Consider the following 21,790-nt stretch of genomic DNA (forward strand, 5'->3'; position numbering starts at 1 on the left):
AGCCGAATATCTCCAGGAAAAAAAATTATACCTTCAGATTAATTCTCTCTTGGAAACAGAAAAAAAATAACAGAAGTCAGTAATTCACGGGCAAAGAATGCAAGCACCAGAGAATCAGCTTCATTCGGGAGAAGGAAAAGACTATCCAGTTTATAGTGATTTTCAGTTTATTGAAAAATGACATGGGATAAAGTTAAGTTGGGACAGACTTCTGCTAGACATGCTATGTATTTAAAGTGATGAGGGGAAGGCTAAGTGTGTTTCCCCCCACCCCTGCTTCTTCCCCTCATTCTTCTATTGTTTTGCAGTGTTAAATGTTAGTTATTGCCACACATCTGCAAATGCAGTGTATAGAAGATTAGCTTACTTAGAGCAGCCAAAAAGTCAGCAAAGCACCCTGATGACCCACATCTGTTCTCTTCTTGGAGCCAACTCCACATAATGTGAATGAGTCAGAGCAAAACACACGGGAGCAGTCAACAGCAGCCCTTTCCCTTCAATTGAGAGAGGGCTGGGATTTAGGACTAGGACTACAAGGGCATAAAAGCCTGCCTGGAGTTTATTCCCCAATCCAGGACAAGCATATGGCATGAGGGTGTGTGTGTGTGTGTGTGTGTGTGTGTGTGTGTGTGTGTGTGTGTGTGTGCTCGTGTGCGTGCACATGAACTGGCTCCCAGAAAAAAAAAAAGACTTTTACAACTTCCTTGAAAACCGTCAAGAGACTCGAATGCATACATTGTGGTTTATCAGGCCTCTCTTTTCCCCTTGATCTAAATCCTGTTTCAGTGTACACTTACTGAACGTCTCCTGAAACGCTCTAAAAAGGACTGCCTCTCTCCCTTCCATCCAGTTTAATACTGTCACTGGCTACAGTCTCAGCTAACAGAGCTTGTTTGTGGTCAAAGGGATATGCATACTGAGAAGGAAGCGGATTCTATTCACCATTTTTTTGGTTTGTTTTTTTTCAGAGTTTGTGAGCCCACTCTAACTAAAAGTAAAAATCACTGTATCACTGTCATCCCGTTGTTTATCGATTTGCTTGAGTGGGCACCAGTAACGTCTCCATTGTGAGACTTGTTACTGTTTTGGCATATTGAATATGCCACTGGTAGCTTGCCAGGCTCTGCCGTGTGGGTGAGACACTCTCGGTAGCTTGCCGGGCTCTCCAAGAGGGGCGGAGGAATAAAACCCGGGTTGGCCACATGCAAGGCAAACACCTTACCGCTGTGCTATCGCTCCAGCCCCCCAAAAAGTAAAAATAAAACCATGAAGTAATTTGGCTGCTTTCCCAAACTCTCTTCTTTGAGGAAGAGTTCAAGTTATTTGGTGAGGGAAAGAAAAACTCACAGGGGCCGGAGAAATAGTACAGCTGGTAGGGCACTTGCCTTAAGGCTCACGCAGGTTCAATCCCCAGCACTACGTACTGTCCAGCCAGGTGTGGCCCCCAAACCGAAAATAGTTTGAAGAAAGGAAACAATTGATGTTCGTATGAGGACCCAAAAAGCGTGTATGGAGAGGAGGCAGCTTTGCACTGCTACACACAACTCCGAAGCTTGTCTTAAATATAATAAATGGGTTTGGTTTATGTCATAAGAAATTATAATTTATGGTATTGCTGAAATTTTATGTATTCTCATGATCGCTATAGATTTAAACAATATAAATTTTTGTCCTCCCAAATTATTGACTTTTTTTGTAATTTAATAGATGTTTAACAAAGAATAAAGAAGTTTTCTTATAATGTATTTATTATTAAAAAAATAAATTATTTCAATATTAAAAAAAGAAGAAGCAACCTCAGTGTGAGAGGTAGAGACTAAAGTTTCCTGCTGGGCATGAGAAGGAAGGGGGTGTGGCCACCTCATGTCCCCTCCCTCCCGAGTGTACCTCCCATTAGCCAAAGTGTGAAATAGCCACCAAAGGCAAGACTAGGCTCAAGGCACCTGAGTTACGGTTCAAATAGTAAAGCAAATGCTTTGCAGGTGTGAGACTGTGAGTTAATCCTATATCCTGGAGCCAAATGGATATCCCGCCTCCCCCTACCCCAGCCCCCTGTGCATCACACACACACACACACACACACACACACACACACACATTGCTGGGTGTGACTGCTGCAACAACTAGAACCAACAAGCATAGACTGAAAGTTGCTACTCAGATCAACTTTCATTCTTTTTTTTTTTTAATTTCTGGGTCATCTCTGGTGGTGCTCCGGGCATAACCAGGTGGGTGTGGGGACCATCTGTGGTGCTTGGGATTGAACTTGAGTCATCCTACCTGCTGTACTATGGGCAATTATCCAGAAGCCTTTATTTCTTTGCTACTGACCTTAATGTTATGTCACAAGAACAAAAAATGTTTCCTAGAAAGACACTCAGCTATACTTTATTAACTTTCACATCCAGGTATAATTCTTGGAGAAATTTTTTGCTCATCCCATTACCCATCGATTTGTTCAAGTGGGCACCAGTGACGTCTTTCATTGAGAGACTTATTGTTACTGTTTTTGGCCAGCAAGCTACGAAGAGTATCGAGCCCACACGGCAGAGCCTGGCAAGCTACCCATGCGTATTGGATATGCCTTGGAGAAATTAGGTAAGGATTTTTACTTTTTTTTTTAGTAGTTCCCAAAAGGCAAAAATTAAATTTCAAATTAAAGCTGAATTTATTGGTTAACAGACCAAAAAAATCTTGGAAGTGTATATGAATTAGGTCTGGCTAATCTAGATGTGTTAAGGCCAATAGCATCCTTCAATCACACATCTCTCTCTCTCTCTTTCTTTTGTCTTTCTCTCTCTCTTCCCTCACTTTCTCTTCCCCTCTCCCTCTGTCTCTAGAAGTGTCTTTACATAGGTCACATAAATGAAAGTTGGTTGCCCACATATATATTTGCAGTATCATACTTTTTGAAGAAGGCACTTTTTCACTGAGGACATTCCTAGAAGCAATCCTGAAATTGTGGCTTTATTGCCTTGGGTTGAATTCCACAACCACCTCTGAATAGTCCATTGGTTACAAGCTATATGTGAGTGGCTCTGCTTCTCATCACCATCATCATCCCAAGATGGTGAGGACAGTTACTATCTGGAGTGGAATAAAAAAATCTGCTAGGGCTGAGAATCCTGGACAGACAACTTCCGAGACAACTTCCAAGCTCAGAGCTCACAAAGAGTCCTGATGGAGGGGAAGACAAAGGCAGCCCTCAGGAAGTGTTAGGAACCATTTGCCTGAAGCATGCTTTTTAGACCCCTCAAATTCTTGCTCCATTACACTTACACCTTCTCTCTTTACTGATGTCCATACCACAGCCCCAGAGCCTCCGATGGTGCCTACATGGGAGAACTCAGTAATGTTCAATTTCGTCTGCGTAGAAGATTTCTATATTCTGTCATAACTTGCTCTGCATTTGCAAATGAGGTTGACCTCCATTAAAGGAAATTACCTATAGGAAATCAAAGTGTTTTTATCAGAAGAAAGGAAACTGGGAAGAAAAAGACAGCTTTCTCTGCCACATGTTAGAATTACTATTGGGACATCATCAAAGGCCATGTATTTTTGTTCACTCATATTCTATGACAAATTAAGAAATGTACAGTGTATAAAGACCTATGTGATCAAAGAAATTTTAAAAATAATTCTGGGAGCCAGAGAGATAGTACAGTGGGTAAGGCACTTGCCTTTTACACAACCTGGGTTTGGTCTCCAGCGTCCATATGGTCCCTTGAGGCAGTCAGGAGTGATCCCTGAGCACAGTTAGGAGAAAGCCCCGAGCACTCCCCGGGTGTCTATGAAAAAACAACAATAACCACCACAACAAAAAAGAAACCCAATTATTGATTCAAATATTTAGCTGGGAAGTAATAATTTTCTACATGATTTTTCTAATAATTTTTTCCAGAAAATAATTTTCTGAAACAACTTTTGTCTTTTGACCTATGTCTATATTTCTATTGTTTTCAGAGGAGTATGACCACTAGGATGTATGATTACATGTATAGAAAGATATTGTTAAGAAATCAGTCACACAATTTTTAAGACTGGTGAATCCAAAATCTGCAGTTTGTCAGCAGAATAGAGACCTTGGGAAGAGCTGACACACCAATTAATGTACCAGAGTGGCCCGTTGCAAAACTTTTCCTTGTACTCAGGGATGCTCAGACTTTTTCTTGGAGTTTGTCTACTGATTAGATGGGGCTCACCCACATTATGGAGGGGAAACTACTCTATTCAAAGTTCACTAGCATAAAAGTTGACTTCACCCAAAAGCAGCCTCGCAGAAACATCAAAACTGGACACTGAGACCCAGCCCAAGCTGATACTTAAAATTCACCATCACAGATGGTAAGGAATTATGTTGTGGCAAATCAGGTTTTACCATTTTGTTATTATTTTCATGATCCAATATTTTGTATACTTTGGAATTTTATATTAGCTCTTTTGACTATGACAAAAAATTATTTTTTGACTTTTCCCCCTTACTTATATGAAAAAATATATTTGAGGACAGGAGAGATAGTACAGCAGGTAAGATACTTGCCTGGCATGTGGACAACCCAGGAATGATCCTTGACCTCCCATACGGTCCCCTGAGCCCCACCAGGAATGATTCCTGAGAGCAGCTAGGTATGACCCCAAAATCAAAAGAAAAAAGATAAATACATTTGATCATGGTTAAAGTACGTTCTAGTTAGTATTATTAAAATGTGTTAAAAATATGAGATTGCCTCTTTAGATCTTTAAGAGAAAATATAGGATCTTGTAAATCCAACATTAGCAAAAAGTAAAAATTGTCCAGTTTACTAAGGTTTTCAAAAGCTGAAAAAATTAAAGAGCTTGAAAATGAACAGAAAAAAGTCTTTTGTTTCCTAAAGAGTAACAGACTTTAAGAAAGGGAGAAGGTGCACTACAGTTCACAGATGATTTTATAATGGCCAAGAAAGTTTAACTCATTAGCTTAGCAGGACATACGGTCCCTTGACACACTCATTCAAATCATTCCCACCTTCTGTCTATTTCAGCAGATAAATTTGCTATCTAAATCAAAAGTTGCTGTTCTCAATAAGTTTCCTCCCAAATTCCAAAAGTAAGATAGTTGGCCATTGGTAACTTGGAATCAGTCCTATGTCTTAGATTCATTTATATCGACTGATTTACTGTTTTCCTTAAGCTGTTTCGTTTGTGAACTCTCATCCAAGAGAAAGTGGAATAAGTGGAATGTGTAAAGCCTTCAGACCTAAAGAAGCTGGTAAGAAAAAGCTTGAGCTTTAGAGCCTGTTAGCTCTGACGCATTCTGAGTGACAGAGTTTCAGATGACAATTTGCTAGAACAGCTATTTCTTTGCCGTAGTACTTGGAGAGGACTTCTAGCTCTTATTAGGGCCCGACGGTGGAAGGGGTCGGTTAAAACGCACGCGCATGCGCTGAAATGAAAATGACACGACAGGAGTGCTCATTTAAACATCATGACATCCAAGAAGCAATGGGTCTGGTTTGGGTTTCCATTCTTTGTTAATTCGAGAACAGGCAGTAATTCCTTGACCCGTGTAGCTGTTCTCACCCTGACCTTCATCTGCGGCCCCACCTACACCCCCACCTTTCCGCTACTGCTTCTAAGAACAAACTCTTCTTGGCTAAGACAGTAGCGTCAGGGACAGGGGGTAGAGCTCCAAATGTGAGGCAGTTCGTGGCCCCGGGGCAGAGTTGGGATGGTTCGAACGTGCTCCACTCGGCCCAGGCACCGTCACATCCCAGGCGTGAACACTGAATTCTTGGTCTCACGCGGAGACCAAGTACTGCCGAGACCCACCTGCTAATTCTCTGAGCACTTCTTGGGGGATTCCTCTTCCACCCGCCAAAGACAAAGCAGCCACCCCCTGCTTCTCAGTCTGGGAGCTCCAGCTGACTCTCACCAGGGTCAGTCTCCTCACTCCCAAAGCTTCTGTTTTTAGTTCCATGTCATCCCGGAGATACTTCTTAGCCAGTCCCCAAACATCTCATTTTGTTTTCCTTATTCGTGTCCTTCAAATGGCTTCTTACTTTGTTCTTTTGACCCCAACTGGGTATCTGGTATACTACAATTCCCCTTTTTTTCTCTTTTCCAGGGTCACACCTGGCAGTGCTCAGGGGGTACTCACTGCTCGGTCTGTTCTTGGGGATGACACAATGCTCTAACTAGAACATGAAAGGCAAATGCCTTAACCTTTATTCTATCTCTCTGGCTCCAACAGTTCAATTCTAATATCAACTATCTGGAGGTATCCCTGCCTCTACTCAGCAAATATAACCGAGAAGACTGACCCTATTTCAGATCCCAGTGGCTTGTCTGGGTGTCTTTCTGTTAAGCCTGTCTGTGATTTCCTCAACTTTGAAAACTCATTGAATCCTCTAGAACCACCATGATTATGATTATAGTTGCATGATAAAGCACAGAGATCAGAGTTATATAAACACAGGCGTAGGCAAGGCCAGGTGGTCGGGAGAATGTAGGACACCCATGTGCTCTTTGCCTAGAGTCTGGATAGCACCTTCTTAGCACCTCAGTGAATGCAAAGCACAAGAAGTGTCACTGAGCCTCAGTGCCCAGAGTTTTTAATGTGTGTGGGGGGGGATGGGGTGGGAAAATGGGTCTAATCCCATAGATTTGGTTAATTGAGTCCATCCTAGAGTCAGTGATTCACCCAATGCAGATTCTTTTACCTTTCCCGTAGGTTAAGCTGGCCTTTCTGGTGGCCAGTACTTTTAATTATCATTAGTGTTGTTCAATTTTTTATTTAAGCATCATCAGGATTTATGATAATATACATAGTAAGGTCTTAGGCATATGATAATGACACACCCACCACCAGAGTGTCAGATGTCTCCAGCACTATCTCTAGATCCCCTAGGAATCCCCCCCTCTTAGTAAATGCAGTTCTTATAGGCTGACTCTCAGGGTCAGTTATCACTGGCTGTTATATTGTTCACATTCTATATTTCTTGAGGTATTCACATATTTCTCATTCATATATGAGGAAGATTATTTGGCATTTGTCCTTCTTCCCTTGACTCACTTCACTCAGTAGGATATCCTCCACTTCCCTCCATTTAGCAGCAGAATTTCACCTTTTTTATAGCTGAGTAGTATTCCACTAGATACTATTGTTCTCTTATTCACTCCTCTGTCCCTGGCACTTGGGTTGTTTTCAGATCTTGGATATTGTAATTAGTGCTGCAATGAGTAAAGGAGTACACCTATCTTTTCAAAAAATGTTTTTGAGGTCTTGGGGTAGATGCCAAGAGGTGGCATTAGCGAGGTCATATAAAGCTTGACTTTTAATTTTTAAAAAATTCTCCATACTATTTTCCATAAAATCTAACCTGTGTCATTACTAGCATTAGGGTATGAAGGTTCCTTTCCCCCTCACCCCACAAAGCACTAATTGTTTCTACTCTTTTTACTATCTGCCATTCTCACCGGTATAAGATATTATCTCACTGTTGTTCTGATTTGCATTTCCCTTATGATCACTTTTTAATATGCCCATTGACCATCTGTGTATCTTCCTTGAGGAAGCATCTGTTTAGCTCTTATTTTTTGATGAGGTTGTATGTTGGTAAAGTTTGTGAGAACTATGTAAGTCTTGGGTATTAAATCTTTATCAGATGTTCAATGAATGTTTCCTCCCACTTACTAGGGTTTATTTTTATTCTAGTCATCATTTCTTTTACACTACAGAAGCTTTTGAAGTTGATGCAGTCCTACTTGTTTATTTTTGCTTCGGTTTTCTTAGCCAATTACATCTAGTTCTTGAATATGCCTTTGGAGACAATATACTGGAAAGTTCTGCCTATGTTTTCTTCAGTGTACATTATGAATTTCAAACTAAAATCGAGGCCTTTTATCCATTTTGTTAACTTGTTTATACTATGAAAAATATGGACCTGGATTTTTTTCCCTGTGCCTAACCAGTTTTCCAAGCACCGTTTGAAGAGGCTTTTCTTGTTCCCCTTGGAGCCTAATGTGGCTATCTTCATTGGCATGAGAAAGATACATCACTTAGGAAATGCTAAGGATGTTGAAGCTCTATAGCCGGAAAAAGGAACAAAGACCAGAGGTAAATTTTTTTATTATGGAGTCCAGGAGGCAAGGTAAGCAGTCAGTGCAGGAGATTAAGAATATATGCATATCACTGTATCACTCTCATCCTGTTGTTCATTGGTTTGCTTGAGTGGGCACCAGTAACATCTCCATTCATCCCTGTCATGTGCTAGTGTAGTCCGATGGCGTATTGGGGGCTCTTTCAGGATCAGAAGAATGAGGACTGTCGTTGTTACTGTTTTCAGCATATCGAGTATGCCATGGGTATCTTTCCAGGCTCTGCCGAAGAATATATGAGTAGAGGAGGTAACTCTGGGAATAAGGAGTATAGGGACTAAAGCAGCCAATCCCAGTGGAAGAAACTTCCCCTTATATATATTATGCCACAAATACATTTTTCCACATGCAATCTATTTGCAACTTAGTTTGGCCAGGGTAACTTGAACTACTTTTGATGAGAAATTCTGCTGCTTTCTAGACTGAAAATGGTTCTCCTGTTAGGTAGTGACATGGCTGACACAACAACTAAAAATTATTCTTTTACTGATCAAGGATTTACTACTTAGTCCTTTCATCACTCACTCTAAAAAGTCATTAGGTTTTTTCCCTTGGATTTTCATTATTTCAATAAAATACCAGATGTTTCAATAAATATTAGTGAGACTCAACTGATTTCCATAATTGTTGATTCCCTATGATCCGTAATGCACATTGCAAGTTGAAATGAAAATAGACAGGTTTTTTCTCTTCTCTGTCATACAGATTCAAGAGCTGAGTAATGATATTTACCAGTTTCACACTTTCTTGTTTCTTCCAAGCAGATATGCTCATGTTGAGATGCTAAAAGCCTTTGTGGAATCTCAGGACTTGCAGGAACACAGTACCAAAAATGAAGAAATAAGGTGCCACACAAATCACAAAACCCAAAAACATAACCAAGTGCTGAAAGAGGACTTTGTAAGGCAAAATAATGAAATAAACTTGCTAGTGTAGATGAAATATTCTGAGATCAGAGAAATAAAGATCACAGAATGCTGAAGTTTCCGACAATGGTTATTTGGTGTTGGGAAAATAAGTAGGAAAATGTAAACCCCGTTAAGGAAGGACTCAATACTGGGGAAATGAAATACATCCCTTGAGACACAGTTTTGTTTCTGGTGGAGCAAGAGGTGTGTATTGATGAGTGAGTCTACAGAACTGTATCCTATTTGGCAAAGAGACAAAATATATTCTATTTGGCAAACTGTATTCTATTCGGTCATTGAAGACTGCAGCTGGAAGACTGCAAAATAGAATGAGATGGGCACAGACTACAGGTCAGATAGTGATTTCAAAAGCCGTTCAAAGTGTCTGGGCAGGTGAGACTCCAACCGAGCATGATTGTAGGAATGGGCAGAAAAGTATAGAGACAAAATTAACTTTGAAAAGCCACAGAACTCGACAAACAGGGCTATTATACTAGAGAAACAGTACATGGTAAGGTGCTTATCTTACTTGCAGCTGACCCTGGTTCGATCTTCAACAGCAAATATGGTCCCCCAAGTCCCTCCAGAAGTGTGCTCTGAGCACAGAGCCAGGGGTAAGTCCTGAGTTCTGCTGAATGTGGCCCCCAAAGCAAAAAGAAACAAATAAGAAAACCATGTCACTGTAGCACTGTCCTCCCATTGTTCATCGATTTGCTCGAGCAGGCACCAGAAACGTCTCCATTGTGAAACTTGTTGTTACTGTTTTTGGCATATCAAATACACCATGGGTAGTGAGGGCAGGATACTCTCAGTACCTTGCCAGGCTCTCCAAGAAGGACAGAGGAATTGAACCCGGGTTGGCCGTGTGCAAGGCAAACGCCCTACCTGCTGTGCTATTGCTCTAGTCCAAGAACCCTACTGAAAAAAGTTTAAAATAAAACTGAAGTAGAAATATCAGAAGCTCAAAAATATATAGTATCACAATTGGCTGAAATACCAAGACTAGAAAATAGCCAGGGATAAAGGGAGTCTAAAATGTGAAATGTGGGAGGAATTTTGATTTTGTCATGGAAGTAAACACACCTTGGGGAAACCCAGAAGAATAAGAGCATTGTTCATCTGTGCATTTAAGTTTGTGAGAATATATGATAAATTGAGAATGTACTGGAACAGTAAGCTTTGACAATATATACTAATATTAAAATGCTTTTCTCACTATCAGTGTTCTACACGGAAATAAAGGCATGACATTTGCAGTACAAAGGAAGCTTGTCTTTTAAGTCCAGTACTGCGTGGAGTGCTCAGCATACTGAGGCAACATCTGGACAATGCTCGCTTTATAAAACCAATTAAGTAAGCAAACATTGACTCTGATGGTATTCTAACAGCTGAAGAGCATATTTCAAAATAAAACAAAACAGGAAGGCAATTCTTGTTTCAAGGTAAACATTTTCAAGATGAGCACTCGCCTCAAACATTGCATGCAGTACACTGCAGAGTTCAGCCAAACGATCCCTTCTGCAAATTGCACCCAGGTTGGCTACCATGTCACATCCGTTAACAGAGAGCCTGTCCACAGAAGTTCCTGACTCATACACTTGTGGTCAAAGGCATTTTTCTAGGCACTCACCTAACACTTTTTCTTTTAATATAAAGTGAAAATGTTTTGTGAGTGAACCATCGATGTACTTATTAAACGCCCTGCAGCTTGTGACTTTTCCCTGGAGTCTGAATAAATGGGACACCAAGCTGATCTATGTATAGTTAATTATTAAAGGCTTAAGGTCATCTGTCTGTTTTTACATGACCCTAATTCCCTTCACAGAGAATTACAGAAGGGTTAGTTGAGCAGAATTACCAATCATTTCCCACAAGTCGCCAATCAGTGAGATAGTCATGTAGACATTTGCTGGCACTCTCATTGTTTTGGGGCAAATTTAGAATGTTGTAGGAAATTGATTATGCATTGTTGCACTATTGTCCCATTGTTCATCTATTTGCTTGAGCTGACATCAGTAATGTCTCCATTGTGAGACTTGTTGTTACTATTTTTGACATATCGAATATGCCACGGGGAGCTTGCCAGGCTCTGCCGTGCAGGCGGGATACTCTCGGTAGCTTGCCGGGCTCTCCAAGAGGGATGGAGGAATCAAACTCAGGTCGGCCATGTGCAAGGCAAACACCCTACCCGCTGTGCTATTGCTCCAGTCCTACTTTATAAAATAAAAAAAAATTTTTAAAGAAAAGGGAAAGAGGACTGAGAGGTACAGATTGCAGTTTATTTATACGGTTTAACCAAAACCCTGGGCCTAGAGCAAAGTCACGTCCTGAGACTCAGTGAATCCAAAAGCAAACAAGAGTGACTTGACACTGGTGCAGGTGTAATCCCCCTTCCCGAGAGGGCAGCAGATGTCAGGAGGACACAAATAACCTCACCTCAGCACTTCACTGACAAGGCAACGCCCCAAGAATAGCGGGCAAATTTAAAGCCAATCTCAGGGGATCCACACTTCTACTTATTCTTCTCAGTGAATTTTGTGTGTGGGGAGATGGGGGCAGGAGGGTGGGCACACCCGGCAATGCTCAGGGATTATTCCTGGCTCAGAGATTACTCCTGGCCACACTCGTGGGACCATCTGAGATGCTGGGGATTGCCCGCATGCAAGACAAAACTGATCATCTTACAACTAAATATTATTAGAAGAAATATATGTTTTTGCTTTAGAGGCCATATCTGACAGAAGCTAGTCATGTGTTACCGAGGACTGAACCTTTAGTTCCAGCATACAAAACATGTATTCCAGTATTTATAGATTATTGGTGGTGGAGGAGAGAGAATTTCGGCCACACTCTGGGTGGGATGCTCAGAGGTTTTCCTCAGCTCAAAGCTCAGGAACAACTCCTGGCATTACTTGGGGAACCCCGTGCAGTGCTGGGGACTCCAGCAGAGATGGCAGCTTCAGTCCCTAGACTCCTTATGCCAGAGTTACTTCCTGTACTCATATACTCTTTATTTCCTGCACTTATGCATGTCTTGCCTCCTGGACTCCTTCAGCCCTTTCCAGATGTTAAGATGATCACTTAGTGGCCTTTATGTTCCTAATGATAAGCATGCTTTGAAATTCAGACTTTGAAATTAAAAATAAATACTTAGACTCGAATATTTGTACCAACTAGTTTAATAATTGATAATGTGTTAAATCAATTTCTTATAATTAATGTCATTTTTTTCTCTCTAGACTCGACCTGTGATCTTCTACAAAGGTCAACTTTTGGCTTATTATTCAAGTCTTGTTTTTGCTAGTTTTCCATATTGTTAGTTTTTGATCTAACGAACTTTGAGAAATTCCTTGTTCTTTAAACATAGATTGTTCTTTTTTTCTTGATTTTCAATTATTACCAATCTTTCATATTTTCTAATAAAAGCATTTATGAACAAAAAAATACAAAAGAGAGTGTGTTAAGTGAGAATGACTGACGAGAATAAGCGCAAAGCCCGTCTCTCTCTCTCTGAGGGCCTCCTCACTTGTTCTTCCGGTGTCCTCCTCAGACTCTTCCAGAGCTCCCGTCTTTATCTTCGAACCCAAAAATGACATTTGCAAGTCTCTAACTGGTCTTCTGAAGGAACAGGGCCACTTGGCGGGGATCAGTTGAAGCAGACCAAAACCTAAACTCTTACACACTGTCTTTTGCAGAAATGACTTTGAGAAGCAGTAAAAATGTCACAGTCGTTTTGCATGAAGGAATAAGCAGGCAGTCTACACTCCCCTTGTGTCTGTAATCAATACTCTCTGCAGCAAAGGTAGGAGGAGTGGTCAGTGGTTGGAACTAACCACAAGTGTGTGTGGGGTGGAGGGTAAGCAAAATAGAGAAGAGACAGACATGACAATAATAGTTGGGGATGGTCACGCCGGACAAGAAATGAGGGTTAAAAGTAGGGAAGGGATATTCTTGACAATCTTCCAGTATCAATGTTGCAAACAGCAGTACACAATGCCCAAAAGGAGACAGACAGACAGACAAAGGGGGGGAAGGGGAGAGAGAGAGGGAAAGGGAGAGAGAGAGAGAGAGAGAGAGAGAGAGAGAGAGAGAGAGAAAGAGAGAGAGAGAGAGAGAGAAAAGAGAGAGAGAAGTGCTTGCTATAGAAGGAGGCAGGAAGGAAGTGGGAGTTAGGGGGTGATAGGATAGTGCTGCAAAATGTACACTGGTGAGGGATGGGTATTGGAATATTCTATGACTGAAACCAAATCACAAACAGCTTTGTAATGGTCAATCTCATAGTGATTCAATGAAAATAAAATAAAATAAAATAAAATAAAAATAAAGCAAAGCTATAGGGGCCAGATCTGAGCATGGCTCCAGCCCTCCCTGCAACAGAGCCTTCATCTTTTTGCAAAACCCAGTGCGTCAGGTTTGGCTTGCTGCAAAGGGGAATGAGTTCACATTCAGCTTTGGCATTTATCTGTGTAACTGCTTATATATGCGCGTACATACATCTTATGTCTTGAGACACAGCTACATCTATGTCCTCTGTCTCCAGTTAATTGTGTGTAGGTATCTATCCAACACCACTGGCTAACATTCTTTGATAAAAGAGAAACAATTTTGGCAGTGGATTGGTAGTCTGGAGGCCTCAAGGTTTGGCTCCACTGTCATTTCACTTTCTCTACCTCTAATTTGGGTCCTGGTTCTTTTTAAACAGGTACATTTATATCTATGGTCACGGTCACTAAATCTGTGTTACCATTTTGAATGCTATCTGTTTGAACTTAAGATAAAGATGAAGTGCTAAACCTTTTCCCATACTGACCTGCAAAAAGTCAGAGTTACTTTGTTTTTGAATGTGGAAATAGTGCTTTATTCATTCACGTAGGCAAAAAAATCTTTGTTTCCTTCAAACTCATTTATTATTAGCCAGTGTTCAGTCACGGGAATCCTGAATTCTGACATACCTTGAAAATCCAACCAAAGTAGTGATCAGTGTTTCAGTAGAGTAGAGACACAGAAGACCATGGGTGAAATATGAACCACTTGGTCACTAAGGCTAATTTCAACATCTCTTCTGTCCGTAGACTATTAGTTGGGGGGAGGGAGGGTGTCGGTTCTTATACTTCTCACAAGAAGTGGCTGCTTCGGCACTATTGGATTTTTTGAAGAACTTTCTGTTTTGTTTTGTTTTTTTTCACACACACGTCTAATCATGGAAACGATAATCATTTCCAATGTTCAGCAGCCTCAGGAAACCTGAAATATATTGTAAATAAAGATCCCCTCGTTTGGTGGTATGTATAAAGTTTGTCCAAAAGATGATAAACATTTCGCAAAATGGAAAATATGTAACTATAAAACCTCAGTGAGAACATTTCTAATGTAAGCAGAGTTAAAATGTTTGCTTAAAGCAGACTCGCCTGACACGACTGGCACAGGCAAGCCTGTGTCACCAGGTCTTCTCCTCTCTTTGGTGTGAAACGTGGCCAGTTTCTGGGGCTTGAAGCCTTAAGCTCACTGATCCATCGGACTCACAACCAATGTCACCTGCATCAAAACTCGTCTGCTGAAATGACCCGCAGTGTTGGGCTTCATCGTTTCTCTGATGGCTTCATTGTGGAATCACAAGAGACTTTCAGGCCACACAGAGCAGTTTTTCTGGTTCTGCCATTTAGCGTTTTCAATGCAGATTGACTTAAATAATAATAATAATAATTTAAAGAAGCAGTGAAATTTGGGTCGTCTCTGAGAAGCAACGTGTAATTTGTTAACTAGATTATTGAAATTCTCCCCTTTATTTTTCAAACTTGAAGAAAATTGTATTATTTCTTGCTTGCTTACCATTGATAGTATCATCATGTTAAAATGTAAATGTAAAATGTTTACAAAACACCAACCTTTACATTTTTTTTTTTGGATTTTAGGCCAAAAACTTTTAGCAAAGTTTTAGCAAACCTTTTAGAAAACTTTCTAAAAAGACTGTTAAAAATATTATTTTGGTGGCCATCCACGCCCTTTGTAATGAACTAAACAAATTTATACTTTTTTGCTTTTTGTTTTGTTTCTTGTGTAACTCTCTATAAGGTGATATTTCTGCAGCTTAGTCATGGAGAAGATTACTGTGTGGAGTCCTAAGGATTTTAATTTTTTTAGTGCATTCTCTTATTTATAGTAATTATTGAACATTTATGTTTTTGTTGTTTCTGCTGATGAAACTTTACCCACATAATAAACACTGAAAATCCCTGTGCACCTAAACTTAATTTATGAATCTGCATAAACTGAGGGCTAATAACAGCCAGAATGCATTCAGGAATTATTAATACATTCATTTTAAAGACACGAACAGTGAGGTAGAGACTACCACAAACTCAGGTTCCATCCATCTACACCTACCTTTATAGCTTGTTCATCATCTTCATTTATCTCTACTATTTCTGCTTCCCACTAGCAAAAATAATTGCAAATTTTGTTTTGTTTTCTCAGTTGCATTCCAGTTATACTTAGGTAGTTAAGAAAAGCTTAAATGATCATACATTAACTCATGTCAAACGTAAGCACTAGCTTTCTTTCTCTATGCTTGAAAAAGAATTCCAACTTACCATATATTTCAAGATTGAAAATAAGAATTTATGCACTACTGCATCCCATGTATGTCCTCAATAAGGAAAATACCATTTTTCCGACATGAAATAAATACTTAACACTATAATTTTCAGAGAACTTTATTCCACTAATCACAATCAAAAGGCAATCTAATTCATTTGCTGAGTCCAGAAGTATGTGCATGGAAAATGATGCCAAAATTTGCTTTAGATGACATCATGTGTTTTATCTGTAACTGATATGGAAGCAAACAGACTCTAAGATCAGAGTTTTAAGGTGAGAATTTGAAAAAGTGTTCTTTATTATACCAGACTCTGAGTTTAAAAACAACGGGACCCAAGAGTGGAGATCCTCTGCTTGCCTCCCCCAGTCTCCAGCCACCCAAGGGTCACGCCTATAAGTGTTGGCCCTGTCGGCACCAAATAATCTCGTCATCGGCCCACCATCCAGAGCTCACGGCTGCTTCTCCGGGAAGGGAGCATAACATGAGGCCCCCATAGCCGTGCCGCCAGACTCCGCACCAGGCTGCTTCACCCGGGGTGCCCCAAAGGGGGCAGGCGAGAGCTCTCCCTGCCCAAGACCCAGCTCTGGCAGCCCAACACATCCACAACCCAACCTCCGTCACGCTATAGGCCACTCCCCACATGCTGGGCGGAGCCAAGCCTCACATATGAGTGAACATATTCCTGAACCGCAGGGCCACTTTTGTGGCCGTGCGACACATCATAAGACACTCCCTTCCTGTTCTCCATAATTAACACACCACATTTGATGGGGTTCAGATAGTAGGCAACAAATCATAGAGGGAAATATATATATGTATATATATGCATTGATATATATTTTCGGATATATATACCAAAGCTCACATCACCCAAACTTTAACAACATGTTAGTGATAACCTATAGAATGCCAATGTCATAAGGTTCCTGCCAAAATAGAACAATCTTCACACTATTTCCTATATGAACACTTTTTTTGTAAGCATGTTCTGCAGTTCTTCATAACAGACAATACAAAGTATATTATTTCAGTTGTGTTTTGGGACAGGGCTTGGGGCTTGGGATGGAAACATCCCGAATTTGGTGGTGGGGAGGTGTAATGGTGGTGGCATTGGTGTTTGAATATTAAATGTAATGAAATATTGTGAACTAATTTATAAAATAAAAAAAGTATATAAAAAGACTCTGAGTTAAAAAGAGTTAACTGATCTTTATGTTGACTGAATTTCTTTTCTTTGCTATCCCAATGCTTGAATTTTACAGACCTTTCAAAATAGTAAAGACTCACAATTTATGGCTTTTGTTTGGGGAAATAATTATTGTTCTGTTCTCTGTCATGGAAATATACATGATAACACTGATATCACTAAGTTATAACTTTTCTGATAAGATTTTTATTATGATGCTAAATGATTGTTCGCTCTATGAGAAAAGGGAGAGGCAGGAAACAACGCAAAAATCCCAACACTCTAGTGTTTATTTTTTCCTGGGATATTGTTGTCATTCTCAGTGAGCTCAACCCTGAAGGGGAAAAAATATGTCACTTTTTGTGACCACTCTCCCCTTTTTACGTAAAAGTATAGACTGTGGGAAAGGGGGTATCTGTCTAGATATTATCCACATGCACAGAAAAGACAAAAATGTAAAGCATTGTAATCAGTACATCTAATTGTGATAGAAAATAAATCACGGAAAGCAACGTGAGAAGTATTTCAAACTCCATCTAAAATAAAGAATGGTAGCAAGAAAACAGGAAACAGGCCAGAACAGGATTCGGTAATAATTCAAAGTGTGATTTAAGGCCTGTGCGTCTGAGCTCTGGAACAAACTGCTTTTCCCCTCTTGTGATTCAGACCACTTCACCAGCATTTCACGGCCTAGTCTTCTGATCTCCAGGACTGTTAGCAGTGTAGACTATTTTCAAATCGTTGAGCCCAGTGGAGGTTCAGCACTGTCCTCAGACTGATCAGTTCCTTCTCTCTACTCAGGGAGACAAGTTGGTTCTATTTGTCATTGAACAGCTGGGAAAGGCCTCACCTACCCATGAAGTTCCCTTTATATCTTCACGCTATTTTTTCACATTTCTTTCCATATATCTGCTGATCAAATAATTATGACATTTAAACTTGCTTGGCTTTTACTAGCCATTTTTTTGGTGGGGGGATCACACCCGGTGATGCACAGGGGTTACTCCTGGCTCTGACTCAGGAATTACTCCTGGTGGTGCTCAGGGGACCATATGGGATGCTGGGAATCGAACCTGGGTCGGCTTTGTGCAAGGCAAACGCCCTACCAGTTGTGCTATCACTCCAGCCCCTTTACTAGTCTTTTTTTTTTTTTAAGCCATGCATCATGATATTGCTCTTAAGAACTTTATGTGCTTTCTTCGGGTTATTCATAAACGAATTGCAGATGACAATCTGAAAGTTGTTTCATCTTCTATTTTTTAGTTAGCATAGATTGTTCTAGAATCTAAGTGCTTTATAAAGATTATATAAACTTTTGCTCACAGTTATGTGGATTTAAACATTGTGCCATTTGCGTGAACTACCTCAGGACATGACAATGAAAAAATCTCTTTTAATGCCTTTCTTGATACTAGACTGGCTTTTCCATTTGTGGTAGATGCCTGCCAGGCTGATGGGCTGCAATTCTTCTTTATAGCCAACAAACTTGAACTAGACTTGGCACATTTTTCCAACTCTGTAGACCACACTTAGAGAAGAGCTTGAATGCCTCTACTAGTTTTAAGGCTTTAAAAAATCTTGTTTATCAACATTCTGATTTATCAGAGTCATTTGTCCTCCTCAAAATAGAGAGAATATTCCAATTTGATTTGTTGTCAAACGCAAATTCAGAGTTTATTAACACTGCCAACTCCTGTTCCCCAAACAAACTTCCTTATTTGCAGATTTCTGTGCTTCCTTCAAGGTACATCAGGAAGTTGACCGCATATGCAGATAGTTATTAATTATAAAAGTTTTCCTTCAGGTAAATAAATTCTATATGGAGATTTCTCATTATCTTTGTGTTGAGTGTTTTTTGAAACAACTAGAGATCAACAAATAAACCACATAACTCTTAGGAACAAAGTTTGAATATGAGTGTATGAAGACCTTATTTATTTACAACTTGAGTTCAGTGTTCAAAGACATCTCCTTAGTGGTGATGTCCATTTGTTTTCAGGCAAGGTTGTTGTCTGTGATAATTTGATGCTGATAGAAACCGATAAAAAATAAATTACTTCTTTTTATGACTAGTTAATATGGCAAACAAAACTTTTTAACTGGCGTTTGGAGATACGACCTTCACCTTGCCTTACGACAAACCCAGAGCAAATACTAAGAAGACAGAAATCTTTAAGAAAATCTCAAGATATAAACATCCTTCTTTCTAGAAGCATCAACCAAAGGTTATAAGGCTCATATGCGTTACATATTCTTGGTAAAGCAGACATTTCTTTTTCACGGATCTCAGTAAAAGTATCTGTGTAAGAGAAAACTCAGTAAAAGTATCTGTGTAAGAGAAAACTGAACTCATTGCTTCTATTCAAGTCAAAGTCCCAAATCTCAACAAAGTGAAAAATTGAAAACATGGCTTCAAACTCAAAATCCCTCTTTTCCCCTTCTTTCCCCTTCATCAAACATCCTTTGTGTGCTCCCTAAATTCCAGGCAGCAATCAGAGTACAAGAACAGGGAGGCCCAGTGCCAGCCTTCTGGCAGCTCACAGTCGGAATCTGGAGGATGATGATGTACACAAGGCCCCGTGGTCCCGAGAGGCTGCTGTGAGGAGACAGGAGACCCAGGGAAGAAGGAAAAGGGACCCCTAGACAACAGGAATGCATTTCACTGGAGTTGTAAGTCGGTAAGTTTTTTGAATGCTATTTCCTAAACCACTTTTTATGTTTTTGTTCAGGAAAGTGTGAAATGTTAGTTAAGTGTGAAATGCGAGTTTACCCTCAAAAGCTTTATTTTTTTACATTTTTAAAAAAAATTGTCACTGTGGCTTACATGGTTGTTTCCCCCAGGTTTTCATACTTGCAACACTCCCACCAACCATCCCACCACTCTGTCCCCTCCCCTCCCCCCACTGACCTTGATCTCCCTCACCCTCCCTGTGTTGACTTCTTAACACTTTTTTTTTTAATTTTTAAATTGTATTAAAGAACCGCGATTTACAAAGTTCCTGAGAGTTTGATATTTGACTTCTAATGCTCTAGCACCAACCTCAGCGCCAGGACCAGCTCCCTCCATCCGTGCTCCCGAGTCCCCTCCTACCCTCCCAGCCTACCGTCTCAACAAGCACATTTTTTTAAATTGTAATTAATCACTGTGAGATAGTTACAAGCTTTCATGTTTGGGTTACAATCTCACAATGGTCAAACACCCATCCCTCCACCAGTGCACATTCCCCACCACCAATATCCAGGGTATACCCCCCCTTTCCCACCCTCCCCCTGCCTCCATGGCAGACAATATTCCCCATACTCTCTCTCTACTTTTGGGCATTGTGGCTTGCAACACAGGCACTGAGAGGTCATCATGTTTGGTCCATTATCTACTTTTGGCATGCATCTCCCATCCCAGCTGGTTCCTCCAGCCATCATTTTCTTAGTGATCCCTTCTCTATTCCATCTGCCTTCTCCCCTCCGCTTGTGAAGTAGTCCTCCAGCCCTGGGGCAATCCCCCTGGCCCTTGTATCTACTGTCTCAACAGGCACATTTTAAGTTCGGTTGTGGTATTTTGGGTCTCATGTGAAAACACCAAAAAGTGCTGTTGACTCTGTTGTGGTTTGGGTACAGAGCTACACCAATACCCTCAAAAGATTTTGACTGAGCTGAAAAGAACATTAATTCTGTGTTTTCAAATTCAGAGTAAGCTCCCTGCTTGGCTGTAGTTGCCCCAGATCTGAGATGCTTGTGTTCAAACTCGTTTTCCAAGGAGTCAGGCAGGAAAACTTACAGCTCTTGCTTCTGCTCTGTGGGTGAATTGGTTAGCTCCCCGTTTCTTTTATGTAACTTGATAAACTCATTTCGGCTGCACATTGCCTCTACTTCTGTCTATGGTTTTCTCAAAGTAATCAAGGTTTGGGGGGATGAAGGGAGGCAAACCTGTTTCTACTCACAGGCTTTTAAAAAAAACAAACACCAGCTTAATGCCAAGTGTGACTAAGGAACAGGTTAGGTTCCTGGAAATGGTTGGCCAAAGTTTGACTGTATTTTCTGTACTTGGCTTAAACACAGTGAGGAGAGACAAATTTAATAAAAATATTAAAGCTAAGGACAGGGATATGGGGATGTGAAAAAAGTTAAAATTATGATGTTGGTCATTTCCATTAAAATAAACCCCCAAACTTAAAATTTCCTGCCTTCTTTGAACTGAAAAAATTTCTGGACTTGTGCAATTTCTTAAGATCTAGCCTCTACCCCAGGAGGTTATTCTAGTGCTCCCAGGAGTGAGAAGAGAAGGGGAAGTTCAACCACTCAACTTTTAAAATTCTTTATTAAATTATTTAAATTACTGGTTAGATATACATACATGTATATATACATATATCACATATATATGTATATGTATTTCCCCCTTCCTTCCTCTTAAAGACATTTCCTTTTTTACCAACTCATACGTTCTTTCTGGATTGTTTTGTTTCTTCTTAAAGCCTGAAAGTGGACAAACCACACTAGCCATGTAGACACCTGTTTAGTCTAAGAAAATACTAAGCAATACTGTATTTTCCCTTTCACAATATTTATATGATTTATTTGTAACTTTTTTCCTGCTTAGATTGAATACCAAGTGATTTTGGGTTGTTGTTATTTTGTTTATGATTTTGGGTCACACCAGGCAATGCTCAGAGGTTATTTCTGGCCCTTCACTCAGGACTCACTCCTGGCGGGCTCAAGGAACCGTATGGGGTGCTGGGGATGGAATCTGGGATGACTTTGTGTAAGGCCAGTATGGTTGCTGTCACCCCTTATGTATCTTTTCTCGAATCTCAGAACCTAAAAGAACACTTGGAAATAATACAGATTTTCCTCCCCCCACCAAAAGTACTGACTACACTAAACATTTAGCTGCTAGTTCATTCATTGCCATTGTGTTTTACTCAAGTCTTAGACTCACAGAATTTTTATCTACAAAATCTACAT

This window comes from Sorex araneus, chromosome 10 (genome assembly GCF_027595985.1).
Source record: "Sorex araneus isolate mSorAra2 chromosome 10, mSorAra2.pri, whole genome shotgun sequence".
In the NCBI taxonomy this organism is placed as follows: domain Eukaryota; kingdom Metazoa; phylum Chordata; class Mammalia; order Eulipotyphla; family Soricidae; genus Sorex; species Sorex araneus.